Source organism: Thunnus thynnus, chromosome 21 (assembly GCF_963924715.1).
Source record: "Thunnus thynnus chromosome 21, fThuThy2.1, whole genome shotgun sequence".
Taxonomy (NCBI): domain Eukaryota; kingdom Metazoa; phylum Chordata; class Actinopteri; order Scombriformes; family Scombridae; genus Thunnus; species Thunnus thynnus.
In genome coordinates, this window is record NC_089537.1 from 14,932,855 (window position 1) to 14,953,224 (window position 20,370).

A 20,370-nucleotide genomic window follows, 5' to 3' on the forward strand; every position below is an offset into this window, starting at 1 on the left:
CTCCAGGACATTTGGCATTGTATCGAAGCATCCAGGAAGGAGCTGCTGTAAACAAAGTCACCATTTGTGGGACTGATTTCCTTCCTGAGAGTGCAGGACCACATGGAGACAGGCTGTTGAGGTGTGCCCCCCCCCCTGGAAGAGGCCCTTGCAGCCCTCCTGATTCTTCACCTATCTGGCTGGTCAGAGAGCAGGAAGCTACTGCCTCCGCTGTTGAAGGACACAGACACACTGGAATATTTCAAGAAAAATTTCTTGCCACAGCAGCTAACAACCTGGGAGTGTCAGGTGTTGCTGTGGCTAAGCAACACCTGTCTGAGCCACATCATCGGCCAGATGAATAACCTGATTCAAGGAGTTGCTACTGCCGTGGTGCATGTGATGTTGCTTGTCACAGTGGGCTTACATCATGTGTGGCTGGGATTCACCACCCTTCAGAGAAAGTAGAGAGAAGACCTCCTGGGAGCTCCCATAGCTCCAGACAGTCTTTTCAGGTCCATTTTCTCTGTCACTCAGCGCTTTAAGAGAAAGCGCAGCTGAGCTGCCGTCTGCCACTCGCCCTTTCTTCTATCCAGAGAGGTGATGACGTGCACCACAGCAACACCGTGGCAAGGAGGAGAGCGCGCAGGCAGGGCAGAGCACCGTCAGCCCCTGCCGTGTCAGCCACCTCCCAGACCACATCAGTGGAGACACCGGCCCATGCTGGGATTAAAAATGCCAGCAGACCTGCTGCAGAAGCCCTGTGCATGAGGAGAGTCTGCAGTGCTACAATGACTAGCAGCAGGGGAGAGTGTCACATTGGCGCAGGCTATGTTCAACAGCCTCTCCCTCCCCCCCGGATGTGCTGGTGGAGTTCACCGCCCCCTTCCACAACTGTTCATGTTCATGTGTTCTGCTGTGTTGAAAGTGTTTTAATTAAATAACTTACATTTTACACCAAGGAGCAAATCCTTCACCCTCCCCTCTTCCACTTCTCCAGCACTCCATGAAGCTGTAATGATAGCAGCCCAGCCTGTTTCATCCAGCTGGTCACAGAGGCTGTATAATGCAGAAAGCACTCACTCAGCTGGCACCCCTGCCTCTCTTCCCTCAGTTAGGGAAGCAGACAGCGGTCTCACTCAGCTGCAGGCTGTGCTAGCTGATAAATCGGGTGAAGAGCAACATGTGACAACCAAGGAACACACTGGAAATTTATAGGTCGGAATATAATTTAATACCAGTTTGCAATAAATACAATGGATTAAAAATTGTTGGGCTAGGAAAAACTAAAATTATAAATATACTTCTAAAATTAAAAAAATGTTGAAACTAAAAATACTAAAACTATAAAATGTTAAGATTACAAGCCTGACCCTAATAATGTCCTTTATGCCACAGTGCACAGTCTTTCTAGGTGGAGAGGAAAGGGACTGGTCCAGGGAAATCTGGGCCATTGGCACCATGGCACCTTGGCTGCACCATGGTGCAATCACTTGCCCTTACCCCAACAGCCGCTGCTTATGCCCAAGAGTACTTTGTTTTTCTTATACTCACACAATGGGGCAGAGTTTGTACTCTGCCCCTTGTATGTGTCGCACCAAAGTACTCTGGCTGCAATCTAGTGTTCACACTGGTGGGCCTGTGTTTCCTGTGTCTCCTCGTCACTTTCTCCCGTCTCCGACTTTAGCTATGGCCGCCTGGAGGGGAATGGCACTTTGGGAAACTGGAGAGCATCACCCACCCACAGTCTGCGGTAGCCATGGGGGGCTAGCTTGTGGGCCTTCTCCCTCCTCCCCCACGATTCCGCCAAGGTGCACCCCTAGGTACACCAAGGGAGAGAGGGATACTCACACTGTCCACGGCAAAGCTACCCACACCTGGTTCCTACCTGGACGACAGGCAGGGTCAACTGCTGCTCCTCATGTCTGCTGTCCCTCCTCCAGACACGTGCTCTTTTGTTCTTTCTCCGCCTGATTCCTTTGTCTGTCTCTCTCCTCTCTTGCGCTCCTGCCATGTTGTTTGCCCCGGCTTTTATTTCTGTCAGAAATGTTTGGTCCCTTCTCCTTGGCACACCATTGGTCCATTGACCTGCAGTCTCCTCTCCAATTGGTCTATCAAGTACAAGGGCTCAACCAGGTGCAAGTGTTTAGTAATCACGGTAGGAAGTAAATATGCATTAAACCACTAACAACAGCAAGCTTCAAACTAAAAGCATGCATAAAAACAAAGCACAACAATAAAAGCGATTCCAGTGGGTCCAGTGGCCTCCTACTGTACATAGTGGTGTTCACAGATGGATCCCTGACAGGTGGGGAGGACACCTGTTTGGGGAGAGCGATAGGTGGTGTGCAGCCTTAAGGGGAAAACTGACACATCAACCTCCTCGAACTTCAGGCGGTGCTCTTGGATCTCCAACACTTCCTGACTCTGTTTCAGGGGAAACATGATGGTGAGAACAGGCAACCACACCACGGTTGCCTTCATCAACAGACAGGGCGGAGTCCAATTCACAGGCCTGTTGGAGATGGCAGAGAACTTGTTGCTTTGGGCCTCAGAACATTTCCTGTCCCTGAGAGCCCTCTGCATTCCGAGTCTGGAAATCTGGGGCGCCGACCTCATGTCAAGAGGCGGCCCTCTGGCAGACAAGTGGGAACTGCATCCCAAGGTGGTGTAGTAGATTTGGAACCGGTTTGGGAAAGTGGAAGTGGACCTGTTTGCCAGTTGAAAGAACACCCACTGCCCACTCTGGTTCTCCCTGATGCCACAAGATGATCCACCCCTGAGGGTGGACGTGTTTGCACAAATGCCATGGCCAAGGACGCTGCTTTATGCCTTTCCTCCTCGTTCATCTTGTTCCGCCTCTGCTGGAGAGAGTGAGACAAGAGCAGCTGTCAGTCATCTGGATAGCCCTGGACTGCCGTTTGATGCAGTGGTAAGACATTCCCCAAATGTTGGTGGCCCAGCCCTGGTCCATCCTCCAAGTTTGGAGGGCCCTGTCCCAGGAGGCGGGCTTGATAGGCACGCTGCCCACGTTGGGCCAATCTCTCCAGGCTTGGCTCCTGAGAGAGACAGGTTGATGCAGGCTAGACTGTCTGCACAGGTGGTGTGGACCATCCAGGTGGCAATAGAAGGATCCACTATTGCTTGCTACTAAGCAAAGTGGGATTATGACGCTGGTGCAAGGAAAGGAGACTAGACCCACCTAATATGTGCAGTGGAAGAGGTTCTCTCCTTTCTACAGTATCTAGCAGAAAAGGGGCTGTCTCATGCCACTGTTAAATTGTATGCTGCAGTTATTTCCTCCTGTAATGAGGAAGTTCAGCGGTAGTTCCCGCTGAGGCTCCAGTGAGGGATTCCTATGAGCCTCTGCAGCACTCCTCTCTGAAAGCGTTTTCATTCAAGACAGCTTTGCTGCTTGCGCTGACCTCAGCTAAGAGAGTGAGTTAGCTGTGTGCCCTGTCAGTTCACCCCACCTGTGCTGCTTCATGGTGACCACAGCCATGCTACTCTCAGACCGCAGCCCTCCTTCGTTTCCATGAACAGAAGGAGTTCCTTTAGGTCGAGAACTATTCAGCAAGATGTATTTTGTCATCCACCCCATGGGGACATCAGGGAGGCAAAACTGCATCTGTTGTGCCCAGTACGTGCATTGGCATGTTATGTTCACTGCAGTGAGTGCGTCTCCCAAGCCTACAGGCAGTAGGTACATGTAGGATAGCAACATCATCAGCCTTATCCAGCAGGGTGAGTGTCGAGAACATATGCACAACAGCATCTTGGTCTACACCTCGTCCATTAATAAGGTTTTATCTCTTGTACATAAAGGGCTCTTTTTCAAGGTCCATGCCCACAAGGGTGATTCAGGACTTGTTGAAAGGGTGGTGTGAGTGTCAGCTATGGAACACCTGACCACCCCACCCTGGGCAATATATGCCTGCATTCTCCTGTAATCCAAGATGACTCGGGGAATGGGGTGTGCAGGATATCTGTTGTATGGTTTTTGACCCTGCGAGATTAGGCCATGGTTAAACCCAGTTTCATATTCATGTTGACTGGACTGGGTTTGGCCCCCCACTGCTCTGCTGAAGCAGCTTAGATTCTAAAGTGGTAGGTGGGCCACAGCGACTAACCTATAACTGGTCAGGCACAGTGAGGCAGGTTGTTGACATGTCACAGCATGGTAAACATTCATCAGGCTCTGCCTACTGTACCCATAGAGTCCAGTAGAGGGCATAGCCTGTGTGAGGTAGAACAAAGGTTATGATATTGTAACCCTAGTTCTATAAGCACAGGCGGAACCCTCTACCTATGGACCCTGCAGTTCCTACACCGTCCGCTTAAGTGGTTTCTGAATGCGAGCGGCAGCGAGATGCTGCCTTATATACTGTGTGAGACACTGGTAATCAGTAGGTGCATCCTGATTGGCTGGCTATATACATGTAAATTTCAGTGGGCAATTGTGTGCGTATTATTGGAGAAAAGTATTACCCATAGAGTCCAGTAGAGGGCTCCACCTGTGCTTATAGAACTAGGGTCACAATATCGTAACCTTTGTTTCAGGCAACTTATATCAGTGTATGTGTGTGAGCATATGTGTGCATATGAAAGAGAAAAGAGAGGTAGAGAGCACATACTGTTTATTTTGGGCCTTTGATAAAAAAAATGTCCCTACCAAAGTTAAAACCCAATCCACGCCCTTGGCTGGTTGGCTGGCTGCGTTTGCAAGGTGTGAGCTGACCTGGTCTTGAAACAGCAGAGTAACTGCACGACAGATGGCCTGTTTGAGAGAGGGATTTGGGGGCATGGTTACGGTCAACAGAGGTTTGGCACAAAAGCAGGGGCTTGGCCTGCTGTTAGTATCTCCCCTCCTTCCATCACTAGCTACAAAAAGACACACACAAGCTTTCACACATACACACGCCTGCAACAAGGAAACACAACAATGAATAAACATGCCAGGGAATATTCTCAAATTAGTATTTTGTCCTCTCTGCTATGCCTTCCCCCCTGTACAGATAAAAGTTGGCCTTCAGTTTCTTTCATCATGACATTACTTTGAAAATTTTATTTGGTCACTGCACTAAGTAGACTAAAAAAGATATATAAAACCCCACTTCTTCAAAAAGCTGAGAGATGAAAACACTAACACACACACACACACACACACACACACACACACACACACACACACACACATATAAATACACCCTACTGAGATCTCATACAACCAGGTGAAATATAGGAGGCTCCTTCTGAAACAGATTTTTTTTTTTGGTTGCTTGGCAACTTGAGTTCGTTTGCCATCAAAACAGGAATGCTGAGCAACAAAGGTGGCCAAACACACACACACACACACACACACACACACACACACACACACACACACACACACATCCACAAACACTCCAGAGGAGACTTGAATGCCAGTGTAGGTTTGATTCATTCTGTCTCAAGCTCACAATCATCCATCACTGCGCCTGATGGCTCATTCAGAGACACTGCATTGTTTTTACCGATGAAACTTGTTCACTTGGTGCAGTTTAGACAGCTGAAGCCTTACTCTGAAGTTTTGCCGGAGCTCTGAAAACCATGCAGAGAAAAAGAGAGTCTGAAATTCCTGAAGCGAGGAGAAGAAGTTCTGGAGGTCACAGCACTCTCAGTGGATGAAATGTTTGATGGCTGGTGGCAGTTTATTTTGTCAGAACTGAGTTTTCTTTTTTTTTTGTTGTTTTTTTTTGTTTTTAGTCTCTTTGTTATATTTATCAACCACTGCTGCCGCCTTTGGCATTCCATATCTTCATCCAATCTGCTCTGATATTTTAAGAGAGCAGATCTGTTCCCTTTGCGTCTCTCTATGCAGCGAGAAAAAGTAAAAAGGTTACCCACGCATTTCCCAGAGTTGCAGGGAGGCCACTTGAAATGTAAATCTCAGCTTTACTTCCCCCTATCGTGGGTAGCTACATTTTTATGAAAATCACCTGATTTGAATTTAGATGTGGGTATACAGGAGCCAAGGCATTCACTGAGGCACGTTCCTGTTTAACGAAGAGGCGTATTAACTGGCTGTTGTTGACTGCGCTACCTGTCTGTCAAATAGACACACTTACTGTCATAGCCCTAAAGCTGTGTACGACACTCTTTGGGCTTTGGAGCTTGATACAGACTGCGTTCATACACTGAGGGATAAATAGGTAATTGAACTGGGGATGTCACTATTAAAATGCACAAAGGCACAGAAACACAGTGCTGTCACTCTCTTTCTTACTCCCTTCCACTCATACACCCACACTCATATCAGACATGACATATATTTACTTTCTAAGATCAACTTGCTGTGCTTCAAAATAGAGATGAATGGAAGACTGAATCATCTTTTACTGCTCTTTTTCTCAGTTGAAATCGTTTTTTGGCTATGAAGGCCTATAGCATTATCAAAACACAAAAGCAGTGACCTCATCTGCAATACAGGACAGCTGGGTCCCAGTGGTTACAGAAATGCATGACGGGGTTCAAGACCCACTTTCAGTAAGCATCCTTTCTGCTGAAAAGTCCTTGAAACTGATTCTTTACCAGCTTTGTCTAAGTGTGCACAGTTTTGATGTCTATATTAAGGGATGTGTGTTCAAATGTAGCTCAAGATTCCCATTAGAATTACTTGCAAATAAACAAAGCATTAGTGCTGTTCTGAGGCTGACTTTCACCTCTGACTTCCCTGGAAAAGACAAGCCAGATTTTAACTGCTGGAATAGAGTACAGCAGTGCATACGGGTGAAAATGTCAATATAGCTCAAACTGTCCAAATCTCAGTCATCCCACTTGTTGCTAGTTATTGGGCTGTATTCCTCTCCTCCACCTGCAGGACAGCTGTGCGCCGCTGCCACGTCTCTCCTCGCTGCTGGAGTGGACGCGCGAAGTGGGGGCGCACTCCTCAGCCATCAAAACCCTGCCCGTGAGATGCGCAGCTGTGACTGAGAGCAGCACTGGACACATCACCCACCTCCACAGCTCTTGGCTTTTTTTTATTTGCATGAGAGCTAGACGTTTTAGTTGAAGGAAAGTTTAGTTTTTATCTCCGTCGCGTTTTCGCACCCGCGCCCCCTCCCCTCCACACCCCCGAGGAGCGGAGGCATATTGTCTGTGGCGCAGCGCGACAGTGCGGTGTCCGATTACAACCCGTGCGCCGAGGAGCCACCGGCACAGAGCGCTTCTCTGTGGGGCAGAAATAGAACATACAGCTCCGGAGGGACGAGAGCGCAGAGGAATCTCTGCAGAGAGAGAGGGGGAGTTTTACCGAGATCGATTTCTGGAAAGAGACACAACAGAACTGAGGATATTTCATCTTCAGCTTGTCTTTATTTTTTTGTTTGTTCTTACTACTCTTCTCACCGGTACAAGACACGCAGCTTCGCTCTCTACTAGATGAACGGGAGTTGGGCACCTCACTTGGTAAGACGAAACATATTTTATTATTAATTGTAATTATTAAGATATGCCATATGCAGGCTCCTGAAGCAATTTCTCTCCTAAGCGCGTTTGGGTTTTTTGTCTTTCTTGAAAATAAACCCATGACTTTTACTGCTTGCCATACACCTTGTTGCGCAGTCATACCGCCTGTTAATATAGCTTACAATATTTCGAAAATGAGAATGTGCCGACATCTCACGGGAAACCACACACTAATCCACAAATCCAAAATTCCATAATGTAAATAGTCAGTTTTAGAAGTTTTGCATTCTGCTCTGCGATGTCTGACCACTTGGTGGTGCTGGCAGAGTGCAACCCACAGCGGAGAAAGCATGAGAGCTTCCATCAAATCTTTATATTCAACAAATTCACGCCGTGTTTGCCTTCTCTTTTCCGCTTTCAGTATCCTATGACAATTGATTAAAGTCTGGTATCACAACCAATATCGCTTCAGTAGAGCAAGTCTTCTGCATTAATTGCAGCAGGTGCACAATTATGCACTTTGAGAAAAACATGAAAAAATATTACTGGTTTTTAAAAAGAAAATAGTCAAGGAAATATCACTGCACCAGTCCTCAAACTGTCAGTGCCTTGAAACAATTTATCACTGTTGTTTCCTGGTTAATTGTGCCTCCTACCTTTTCATATTCTGATTATATTAACAGCAGTGTTTTAGTGGCTGTGTATGAAGTATCCTTGCTTTTATATGCTCTGAAGGTATTCTTGTTGTCTGACTCTTGTGTTATATATGTTGTTATTGTTCTGACTAAAGATTCTTCTTCTACTTGCTTTTGGTGAAATTATGTCAGTTATTTTAATGCACAAAGGATATGAACAAACCTTTATGAGACATGCTGATTATGTACAGAATACAGCTTTTTATTTCAGACCTTCCAGCTACACACCTTCAACTTCAGGTTTCTCACACAATTGCAGAGCCAAATGCCGAGTCCTTGAATGTTTATACTTATGGTTTTGTGAAACTTTTTACTTTTTTATTTTTTACAAAACTTATTTCAGGAGTAGAATACTGTAGAAGCTTCATTTGAAATACATTTCTCAATAAATTCCAAATTTAACCAAACATCACTCTTTCATGAAAGCTGTCCTGAATCAGTGTCATATACTTGTCAGTGGTTAAAGAAGATTATAAAAAGGATACCGTGATTAAAGCTCTAGCTGTTTTGTAGGTTAAAACGTGATTTGTGTTGTGAGCATATATTGTTCGGGTGCTACATGAATTCACAGCTCCTCAGTTACCCCACGGCTCTGTCCTTGGCATCTGTTCTTACCGGCCCTGCAGCAGGTTTGGATGAATGCTTATCTCCAACTCTAATCATGCTGATTAATGTACAATTAACCGGACATAATTGTTAACTAAGTCACTGATTCACCATTGTTTATTCAGGCCTAGGGCGAACACCTTTTCAGAGTGCGGCTTTTATGCAAATTTTAACACTGATTTTGTGTCCAGAGTATAAAGCACTGACACGTACTCTTTTCCATTCCATTGGTATTCATCTGGGTCTTTGGTTGTTTTGGTCGTGCGAGCTTTTGGGACTTGAAAGCTGCAGTTCTTATAAACACAGTCAGCTTCCTCTGATCTTATGGCCTCAGACCCATGAGGATGCTCTGGCTCGTCTGTCCTGTCACACTGTGCTTACCAATGGAAAAAAGTGACCCTCATCCAGATGGTAAAATTACTTTAGACTTGCGGCGTCCAGGCCTTTATTAGACGTTGGATGCTAAAGTCCCCCAGGACAGGAGAGGGAAAAGAGATGAAAAAGAAATACAAAATGAGAAAGAAGGACAATGTGAAAGTGCTGAATCAAGAAATCATGTGACACGATGCCTTTTGGCAAAGGTTGCCAGTTTATATTGCGGCTAGAGAAACAGTGCGTGGAGAAAAAAAACAACCAACATTAACGCTTACACTCCTGCCAGATAAAATCATGAGAGATGAGCAGCAGATACAGATGAGCCCATAGCATGGAGAGCAGCCACACATTCCAGCGCCTAGTGAAGAGCAGCATATGATTAGCGTGATTGATATTTGCTCTGCGTTGGGAATTTGCCTGAGCACTGACACAGAACACAAGCACAAACACAGCAATTAGTCCCAGCCAGGAGAATTCCAGGATGAAAATGACCCCGGTGGCCTCAGCGGGCTGTGTGATCGCTATGGAAACCAATTGAATGACAAGACCGTCGACCTTTGTGATTCGGCATCCCTCGAGGGTCGAATCCTGTTGGGAGTGAAAAGTGAAAGGCATTATCATGCACGTGTAAACTAAACAGCCATTACCCTCTGGCCCCTTGGTGCTCTTTAAGGCCCTTTGGTTACTTATTTATCTGACACAAGCAAGATGGGGCTTTGGGATAGTTTGTCCCTACACACACAGTATCACAAAAGATCTTGGTTTATTGGCTGTGAATTGCATGGAAGCCCGATTTTACATATTCTCCTTAGTGGAAGATTTATTGCTCTTATGCGAGTAAACCTGGAGACTCAAACAATAGTTGAAGTGGTTTGCTGTTCTTCCCCGCTGTGCTTTGTCCTCTCACTACCACAGGCTATTTATACATCACAACCACTTTGCCATTATCCCCCCTCCTCACCCCCCAACCCCCCCACTTGTTCCTTCTGCCACTGCATACTGATTTCAACACTGTAGTCGTTCCAAAAAATCATCCCACATGTTAGAAAACAGTGATCCAAAATACTTATGCTCATTTTTGAAGCTCTTTGGGGTTATTTGTGCCAGTAGCACTGTATTCGTATACGTTTGCTTAGGATACATTTGCTGAGGGTTCGTAACAGTTACAAAAACAGTATGCATGTTCTTACATTTGGATACATCAGCTTAATGTTACAAAAACAGTCAGCATGTTCTTATATTTGGATACATCAGCTTAATGTTACAAAAACAGTCAGCATGTTCTTCACAAAAAGACCAACCTCAACACTGGATCCAGACATCACAGTCTCTGGAAAAAAAACAAAAACTACGGATCGTGTCTGAGTTGAAATAACTTGGCATCACTGTTGACTCAAATCTGTCTTTCATGCCACACATAAAAAAGTTGCAAGGAAAATTATACTTTTTCTGGCCAATTTCAAATTCACATGGAACTGCATGATCACTAATGCAATTAAAATGTTCATGAATACAACGATCCTCCTACACATCACATACTGTCTGACAAGTTGGTGAAACGTCAATAAAACCATTCTAAAGCAAATAGAGTCTCTGTACAAACAAACATTAAAAACTCTAGACATGAAGCCACAAGGATTTCATCATTGCAATATTTTGGAAAAGCACAACTTCCTATGCTGGGAAAACAGGGTTAAATACAGTAGACTATGTCTCGTTTTCAAGGTATTACATACAGCTCCTCCACCACTCCGTACTTACATCACATTAAAAACAAGCCGAAGTACTTGAGCAACAACTAGAAGAGATTGTCTGACTCCTAGAAGACAAAGTAGTTTTAGCTTTTTCTGTCAGAGCCTCTCAGGATTGGAACAATTTACCACAATACATAAGAAACTGCGCCAACTACCATTCATTCACCACAACATTAAGAGTCTGGTTCATTAGAAATCAAACTTGTGAACACTAGAACAGTGAGGTGTTTTTGTGTTGTTTGTTGTCTTGTTTGTCACTATTATGCTTAGTGTAAGAGCTGCTCCTGCTTATCATAGGCTCTGTACATAATATCCACACTTCACCTGGCCTAACATTGTGTTGTCATGTCATTTGTTCAATGAGCTTTCATGCCATTTGTTGACTGTTGTCAAGCTATTGTTCATTTTGTGTGTCTTAAGAGCTATCTTTCTTGTCTCTACGTTGTTCAGGCTCTGTTTGTATCTGCATATGTTCACTGCTTTTATTGTTAATTGTATTTTCAATGCTTTTATTCATAATGCTTTCAACTATTGCCTGCCCAGGGACTACAGATGAAAATGAGCTTTTCTCTCTAAGTGGCATAATTTCAGAAATGTGATTAATATGCACTATTCTTGTCAAATAAAGTAATAAAATAAAATAAAAATAAATAAAAAATATCTGACCCATACAGAGAAAGTTGTCAGAGGGAAAGTGAATAGTTCTCTCTTTTCTGACATTCTTATTTATTTAGCAAGATGGTGCAATGTTGCTATGGCTACCTCCAAGGGAGCTGAGAGCCTGTCTGTCACAAAGGGCATTAAAATGCTGGCAAAATGAAGGTTTATCATCCACGCCACTTCTGTTCTTTAAAGGCCAAAGTGTCATGGCAGTTGCCATGGAGATCAGATGGAAGCTATTAAGTGGCATACAACCCCATGGCATCTGTTGTTTATCCTCACAAAAGTCTGCATGGCAGCTACGTCATTGCCATAGAGATAGAATGGAGTTACATCTTTCTCCATCAAGGTCAGCTCAGAAAGTTTTGTCACTTAAAAAAAACGGCATGGTGCCATTATTTAAAAAAGAAACACACAATGTGACTTTATATTCTGCAAGGAATATCACACTATAACGCTACACAGCATTATAGTGTGAAGAAATAAATTGAGTTATAGTGAAAACATGCCATGCGAACACTTACACAATGAAGAGTGATGTATGAAAGGAGCTGGAAATGAAGTGATAAGAAGCGAATGTCGGCTCATGTCAAAACACACACACACACACACACACACACACACACAGTCATGTTTCCATCACTTCAGAGGACATTATATTGACTTACATTCATTTCCTGGAGGCTTATCCTTACCTTAACCCTAACCCTTACCCCCGTTAAGGGAGGCGAGTCCCCACAACACGACTGTAAACAGATTTACTTCCCCACAACATGAGGAATACCTGGACCACACACACACACACACACACACACAAAAACACACACCCAGACACACACACACCAGTTCTCTGATGGGACAGATCCTTGTAAAACAGGCAGAGGAAGCTGTGGTAATTTCACACTGCATGCTAAACAGCAGAAACAGAGCCAGTGCAGGTGTAGGAATTAATGTGAGTTTGCGATGCAGCAGGGAAATGCAGGCAAGCGATATGTGATCCTCGATTGCACTATTATTTCTGCTGCTGCTGCTGCTGCTTGGATCCAAGAATGAATGTCTGTGGTTTGAGTAAAACATCCAGTTTCATGTCCACACGTCAAAGGGAATTAGCACCACTAAACCAGCGTTCACTCGCCAGCACTGTTACACTACATTAGCTCTGTCCCTCTCTTTTCACTACAACCTCAAACCCCGCTCAAATAGCAGAGGAATCTGTCTTTTAACCAGGATGCCAGTATGGGAAAGAGAGGGAGGCTCTATTTGGGTCACGATTAAATAATCCCCCAAAGCCTCTTTTTCAGTGGGGATCAAGCCAAGAGGATATGTGAAAGGTTAAACAGAGATGGATCCAAACTTCTGCGACAACAGGAGAAGCGATTATTGTAAACTTATTTAAGTTTGGAGGTTTTTTTGTACTTTTCTTCCGCACTTGAGTCTGTATTAGGCTAGTGAGAGAGCAACCGAGGGAAGGAGAGGAGTAGAGTAGAGGGAGGACGGCAGAGAGTGTGACGAGGTGTAATGAGTCAGGGGAAAAGAGGTGAAAAGAGGATTTTAAAATGAGAGATCGAGGAAGAACGAGCGAAGAGGCTTTGCTGGTCTTTGTTTATTGACTGATTGAGTGCCACAGGACCATTTGAAGGGTGAAAAGAGTCATGAGTTGTCACAAAACACACTTGCAGACACACATACACAGAGAAACACACACGTTTCCCTCTCTGGGCCGTCACCCAGCTGTATTTCTCTGGAAGATGAATGACTTTGAAGCATGAATGAGAGGATCATTTGATAGCCGCGCTCAGCTCGTATATTTCTCTTTTATAGGAGCTTCTTCTTTCAGGCTGTAGCTTGTACCTCTGAGGTGAGAGGGAAATGGGACTTCCTCCTGTGAGACTTTGACACTCTATGTATAGTCACAGCTAAATTAGCAGCTTGTACCTATTAAAGCAGGTGTACGGATATGCGTTTCTGTGTTTTATTTGCATGTCGCGCAATGTTGTGTTTGCCATATGTTTTTCGTATCAGCAGGAGGAGGTAATGTACTGTAGCCAAAGTCTTTCGTGGATTTGAGTATTTTACTCCTCGTGGGAAATGCATCGCAGCATCTTATCTTTATAGAGCATATCATTATACGATAAGAACCTCTTTTGATGTGATGTGTTTAGAACTATCTGAGCTTCATCTATCGCACTGCTGCAAACAGCCAGAGAAGCTCTAATTTGATCAGCGCGAGGATATAAATACAGAAAATCCTTTAATCTTCAGCAAATGAAAACATTTATCTCTACTTTGAAATCATTACGAAGGGCTAATCAGAGCAATATCCTCGAAAAAAAAACCCCGAAATATTCAAGTTGCAAGAGGATGCGTGGGGATGCTTCCCTCAGCAATGAATGAGAAAACGAAATTACTGAGCGTGGTATATTCTTTTTATCCGACCTTATATGAAAGTTTGCGATAACATCTAAAAGATAAAGCGTCCCACTACTTGTAGTTTGGCCATGCAGGAAAAATGGGAACAGAAGAGAGATCAGAGGAGAGATAGAGAAAAAGAGAGAGAGAGAGAGAAAGGGAGATTTGACAGTGCAGATTGAGGTGAAAAGATAAGAACTTAAGTTTCTCAGACAAAGAGGGGAGGCGCGTGCAGTTTGAATGCAGTAAGAAAGGGCAACAGAAAGAAAAAAGGATGAAGAACTATATAGAGATGGAGGGGGTGATACAAAGAGTGATGAGCAGACAGGCAGGCCGAGTGGGTTTGAAGGAAATTGCTAAATATACAAGGAGGAGTTTCTCTCTGGAGTCTAGTTGGTCCCCGGATGCATCTGACAACTGGATTCATCTGTCAGTGCTAGAGGTCCGTAGAGAGGGACAGGCGGAGAGGCAGGCAAGCAGGACAAGACAAGAAAGAGAAAAATAGACTCAGAAAGTCAGAGAAGACAAAGAGAAGGAAAGATGAGGGAAAGAAAAAAGAGTGATACAGAGAAAGAAGGGAGACTGAAAGACAGTTTCAGTTTATTCAATAAAATCTCTCCAATCAGTGTCTTACTGTCCAGCTAGTAAAATCCAAAGGATGTTGCCACCAAAGTCCAAAATTATTAATGTTCTCATCTGAGTAGCCTTCAGTTATTAAGTTTTACAAGCAGCAGCAATTGATTTTGGGGTGTTTGTTGCCCTGGAATTTGCCTCTCAGGCTACATAGAGATTGCCCTTCTTATTGCTGGTGTTACCCAAGGCTGTAAAAAACACTGCCATATTTTCTAGAGATAGAAAAGGTGGAAATACAGCATAAACATCATCATAAAGCATCTAGACTCTATCAAGGAAACTAATCATGATTTGAAGTAGAGTTATCGCATAAATAATCCAGCAATTTACCTTTTTTTTTTTAATACTTCTTGTTTTGAGGGACCTCTGACTTTATTGTGTGTCTGAAAATCAAACCTATGCCCTTGAAAGGAAGGCAAAGTAAAGAGTGAGAAACAAATAAGAAAACACAGTCGCATGGTGGCAATGGTTGTGAGCTCCTTCACACACACACACACACACACACACACACACACACTTACTGTATTGTTTTCCAAAACCATGTCTGCGAACACTACACACTCCAGACATGAGTCTCCCATGAGTCATGCCCTTTACTGGTCTGTGTGGAGCACGAACGTGAGTGTGTAGTCTACCCAGTTGCATACACAATGCTGCCTCAGTTCTGAAGGTGAAGCCGCGCGGAGGATGTGTGGTCTGACCGTAACCACCAGCAGTGAATAACAAACCACTTATTATTCCTTCTGAATAACATTTCATTCTTTCTTGAATAAACCATCAGCAAGAATAAGCCCTCAGTTAGAAACCGGTGTGTCTGGATGTCTGCCAGGTGCGAGCACCTTATTTTGTTGATTGTGCATTTACAGTAAGATAAGCCGACTTGACTTTGATTTTTTTTTTTAAGCTCTGTGCATGCAGGAAGTGGTTATTTGGAGTTTAATTCTATTGTGCATGAGTGGGAGTTTGGTTTCAAGGGATGTGTTGTTATGGAACATTAAGTCTATTAAAAGTCTAGCCAGGTACTGGGCCTCGGCAATAAGGATATCAGATGCTGCAAAAGACAATGGAGTAATTCTAGAGGTATTGCCAGGAGTGTCCTTTTTTCAGCAGACAGTGTTGGTTGGCTAATGTAGTGGTCTGATTATGCTGTTCATGAAACAAGAGAATGTTTCTGTTCTCCTGCTCCGGCTCTATTGTGTTACTGAATTCCCATGAGAAGTGAGTTACGTTCAAGAGTTGTGCTGACTCTCTGCCTGTGCTTCTTCCGCTGTGCTGCCCTGTTGGGACTGAAGTGGATTGTTTAAAGATTCTAGGGGATGAAATGTGTTTTTCCCTTCTCGGTCTTGCATAAGTTGTTGTTAGGCACAGAAAAGAGAAGGCGTGCAAGCACACACACGCGCCCGCACAATTCTCAAATACAAATAAACACCAAAGTGCCGAAAAACACACATCCCAGTTAAGGTGGTGTTCTGCGTGCTATTGTGATGTTTTAACGGAAGAGATGAGCATTGAACCCTGCAGCATCACACAACGTAGGCCGACATTTGACATTTGAAAGGGAGAGAGGGAGAGAGGCGGTAAGATGATATCGACAAATAAATCTTCAAGAATAAACAAAGCTGGGGTAAATCGAGGCAGGAATGAAAATATGCCTGTGTACAAATATAAAGAATATTAATAGCTCTGCTGTTTATTTCACATGCAGCTCTGTTCACAGGTGCCGAGGTCATCACGCTGAAAGGAAAGGCTCCAGTTTCACTTTCTCAGAAGATGGTTTGCTCTTTGTTGACCTCAGTTTAACCAGATATGACCCTTAACCCAACCCTGACTTCTGTGCTGCCCTTTCATATATATATGTATCTATATATATATATATATATATTTATATAGATAGATAGATAAATAGATAGATAGATAGATGGATAGATAGATATAGATATAGATATATGCATAGACATGCAAGAAGGGTGAGCTGCAAAGCCACACCAAACATACACACAGTCCATTTCTTTCATTGCTTATCTTCTCAGCAGGTGTCTAAAAGAAGAAAAGACAATTGCCCGATTTTCTGTAATCAGGATAAGCTGAGATCAGCACAGTCAGATCATTATAAACGGAGGATAAAATGGATTTTGTTGCAGGAATCCTTCACAGTTGTTTTTTACTGAAGCTATTGTAGAACTCCTAAGACAGGCACAGCGAGGGAGGGACTCCCACGCAGAGGATACATTTCCTCTGGACTTGCCCTACCACAACACTTTTTTGCCGTGCTCTTGTTGTCATTAAAAATAGACCTCTGCCCTTCTGAAGCGAGGCCCCGTAGCATCCTGATCTATTTTATGCTCCGTGCAGTTCCCCAGAGGCTTTCTGGGTGGAAAAGCACTCCCTTCACTCCAACAGTTAAGGGCGTAAGAGGATTCTTTCCTACAGGGTCGACGTCTTTTTATTGACTTTAGAAAAGCACACAAAAAGGAGTTGTATCGCTCAGTGCAAGAGAAAACTGTTGCAAGAGACCATCAGGCAGCTGATACTCAGGAGGTAATTGTGCGAGTGCAAATAGTTGACTTTTTTCTTCTTTTTAATGGCTCTGCTGGTGTTACAAAGAGCTCAAATTTGCAGCTGGAGATCTACAAACCATTCAGAATTGTCTTTGGAGTAAAAGGGATGTTTTTTCTCCTATATCCCTCAACCCCATTACAGTTTCCACCCTCTCTTTCACTCTGTATGGAAAACCATAATATTAATACAGTGTTTTATTCATCCCCAGAGGGAAATAATCTTTTCACTCGCCCTCCCTCTGATATGGAAAGGTCAGAGTGCAGGGTCAGCTGGAACTGGGAGGGATGCAGTAACTTATTCAAGGACACTAACAACCCCCGTGTTCAGTTTTACGGGTAGTGTTGTGTGCTAATAGGCATGAAACAACAGCGGTTTCTGCTTCCTGGAACCATTTCAGTCCAAACACCCACAGGCGGTTGCAGGTCTCTGCAAACAATGAGACCCACTGTAACCTGTCATTGTCATCAGCGGAGCTCCACACCCACACTGCCTCCACTCGATCCCCCCTGGGCCCCATATATCATAATCAACACTTTCTCATTCCAAATGTATGTTTCTTCTTAGCTTGCTCCTGAAAAGATGTGAGAGAAAACAGTCCCGGTTTTTCTTTTTTTTCAGTAATTGCATATGTGCACATGTGCATGCACCCTGTGTGTGATTCCTCACCCCCTCAGATATCCAGCGTTCATTAGGTTTAGCTGAAGCAATTATAGTAATTGGCAGGTTACAGTCACATTTTTTTCATCTTTGATTCTCACTTTTTTGTGCCTCTTAATAGTTTGCCATCTTTTCCCTCTTGCTCTGTATGAATCGATGACATCCTGACTTCTTGCTGAATACCTGAGTTGAAATTATGCTTTTTTAGAAGCTTCAAAAGCCAGTTAGATGTTAGCAAAATAATTTAAGCAGAAAAGGCTAACGTGTCCCTAAGACACACACACACACACACACATACGCACACACACAAATAATCTGAATCATTGCATCCATCCTTAGCTGCAGAGCATGATTACCGTGAAGGAGGTAAATGATGTTAATTGCAGTGTACAGTCACATGATTTACAGCTATTGTTGTAAAGCAGTGGTAGCAGAATGTACCTAAAGAAACAATTACACAAATCATGCTGTTATGTCTTCATGGGCGGCTGGACTGTAATTTAACCGCACTGCACTCTGATTCTGTGTTTGGTCCCACACATTCTGTCACTCAAAATGACCCGTTTCTCTCTCTTTTTCTCTCACACATACATACATTTACCACTTTTGCACAGAATGTAACTTGACGGGATGATTAATGCAAATACTCTCAAATCACCCAGCTGTATCATTCTCTTGAGAGAAGCGAGGTTTTGCACATATTAAATACATATTTCTACAACTATAGCAAGATGAATGCTCGCGCAGGAAAGCAGAAATTTATAGATGTATACACATGGATGGTGGGATGATAAAAGATGGACAAAGTAAAAGTGGACATACCCTTGGGGAGTTGGGAGGTTAAGGAATAACAGGGATGGAGCTGAACACACACCTGCAAGCCACATGTGGATTGTCCCGTGTTGGAAAACTCCATCGTCATCATTATAGTAAAGGGTGGAGGGGATCATTAAGTCATTATTTATGTGCTTTCTGCTGGTTTATCACCTCCAGATGCAGCCTCACAATGCAGACACCCACACTCACAGCCCCAGAAGAATAACATAATTGTATGAGCCAGTCAGGGGGTCCCGTCTAATAGAAAAAGTGCAGACATTAACAGTCTGGGCCAGCTGTAGAGACGACTAACCCACCACTTTTTTTTTTTGGCCCCTGTTAGGCTCGTTTACACCTAGTGTTGTTTATGTTGATTTACATGCTGCTCCCAGAATGAACCTTCACTTCCAGATTTTCTCCGGTTTGAGGCAATAACACATGCAGAGGAAAGTTTTTACAGGCAATTTCCCCTTTACAATAGCTGCAGTTTTCTTGATGAGCCTGAATAAAAAAAAATAAAAAAGAAACACATCACAAACAGAGCACTTTAAACTCCCTCGCACCCAATTTTAGCTTCTTCCCCCGCAACATTTTCCAGCCTATAAAAGCTGACTGTTGTTGTCGGTATTTTTGTTTGAACTGATTTATTTCAGGCTACCTGTCCTTGTCAGGGGGCGAGTTTGAATCAGTTTTCACCCATTCTGTCATTATTTCACACAGAGATGGATTATTACACTCATATGATTGCAGTTTACATAAAACAAAACCAAAAAAGAACAGGTGTGTTCATGAAAACAGACACACATATGGGGTCTAGGTGGTCTAAAAGGAACTGGATCTTAAACAGACCCTTCACTGTGTTGCACCTGGAGCTGTGGCTCCAGTGAAAGGCCATGAAGAGTCAGCTCTCTGGACACCGCAGTCCCAGATACTCAGAATACTGCCGTTTCCCCTGGTGTTTCCTTTCCCTTTAGTTTAAAAGGGGGAACAGTTGCTTTTCCAGCTGTGCCTGACCACCTCACTCTGAGCCTGTTCCCCTGTTGTTTTCTTGTCCTGATTCAATTACCTCTGTGGGACCACTCTCCTGACATATGACATACACTCATGGGCTGGAGAGATGTGAGGAATTGCAGTTTTACGGCATGCGGTGTGTGTTATTTATGGAGATCCCAGGCACTCTTCACAGCAAAGCCACACTCCTTTCCAACTTCGTATTTCCTACTCTCTTATTGAAGTGGCCCTAAACTCCTCAGTCCTCCTGTTTCCATCTAAACTCGTCTTCTATTAATCCTCTCCATTATCTTCCTTCTTTTGTTCCTGCCTAACCTCCTTAACACCCCTCTCCTCTTCTTTCCAAAATACTCTATCCTCGTCCCGTTTGCTTCGCTCCCCTAATTTCATCTCATCCAACCTCTTCTCTTCATCCTCTCCTGCATCTCCTTCATCCTTTGTTCCTCTATTCCTCCCATTATAACCAGACTCTCTCCTTTAATCTACCTCAAGTGACCCTAAACGACTTTCTCGCCTCTTCTTCCTCTCCAGTTTTGTGCTTCTCTCTATACATTTTGAAGAGCAGGTCAGTGTGTGTCTGAAAGCCATTCCCTCATCTAGTTTCAGTCCTACCAGACAGATGAGAAGCCTGGTGCTTCCAAGAATATATTGGCAGACACACACGCACATAAATACATACACAACATGCACGCCCACACAAATTCATGGACATATGTGTACATATCCACACTTGCTCTCAGCAAATATGATATATGTAGGCATCCACGCGA

At 43.8% G+C, this 20,370-nt stretch overlaps 1 protein-coding gene across 1 annotated transcript in view; it reads left to right on the forward strand.

The window, feature by feature from the left end:
• The first annotated feature begins 6,837 nt into the window (after positions 1-6,837).
• sema5a (sema domain, seven thrombospondin repeats (type 1 and type 1-like), transmembrane domain (TM) and short cytoplasmic domain, (semaphorin) 5A) overlaps positions 6,838-20,370 on the forward strand; it is a 123,483-nt gene continuing 109,950 nt past the window's right edge. The window contains exon 1 of the mRNA XM_067578039.1: positions 6,838-7,425. The gene's annotated coding sequence lies outside the window, so the exon portion shown is untranslated. The remainder of the gene's footprint in view (positions 7,426-20,370) is intronic.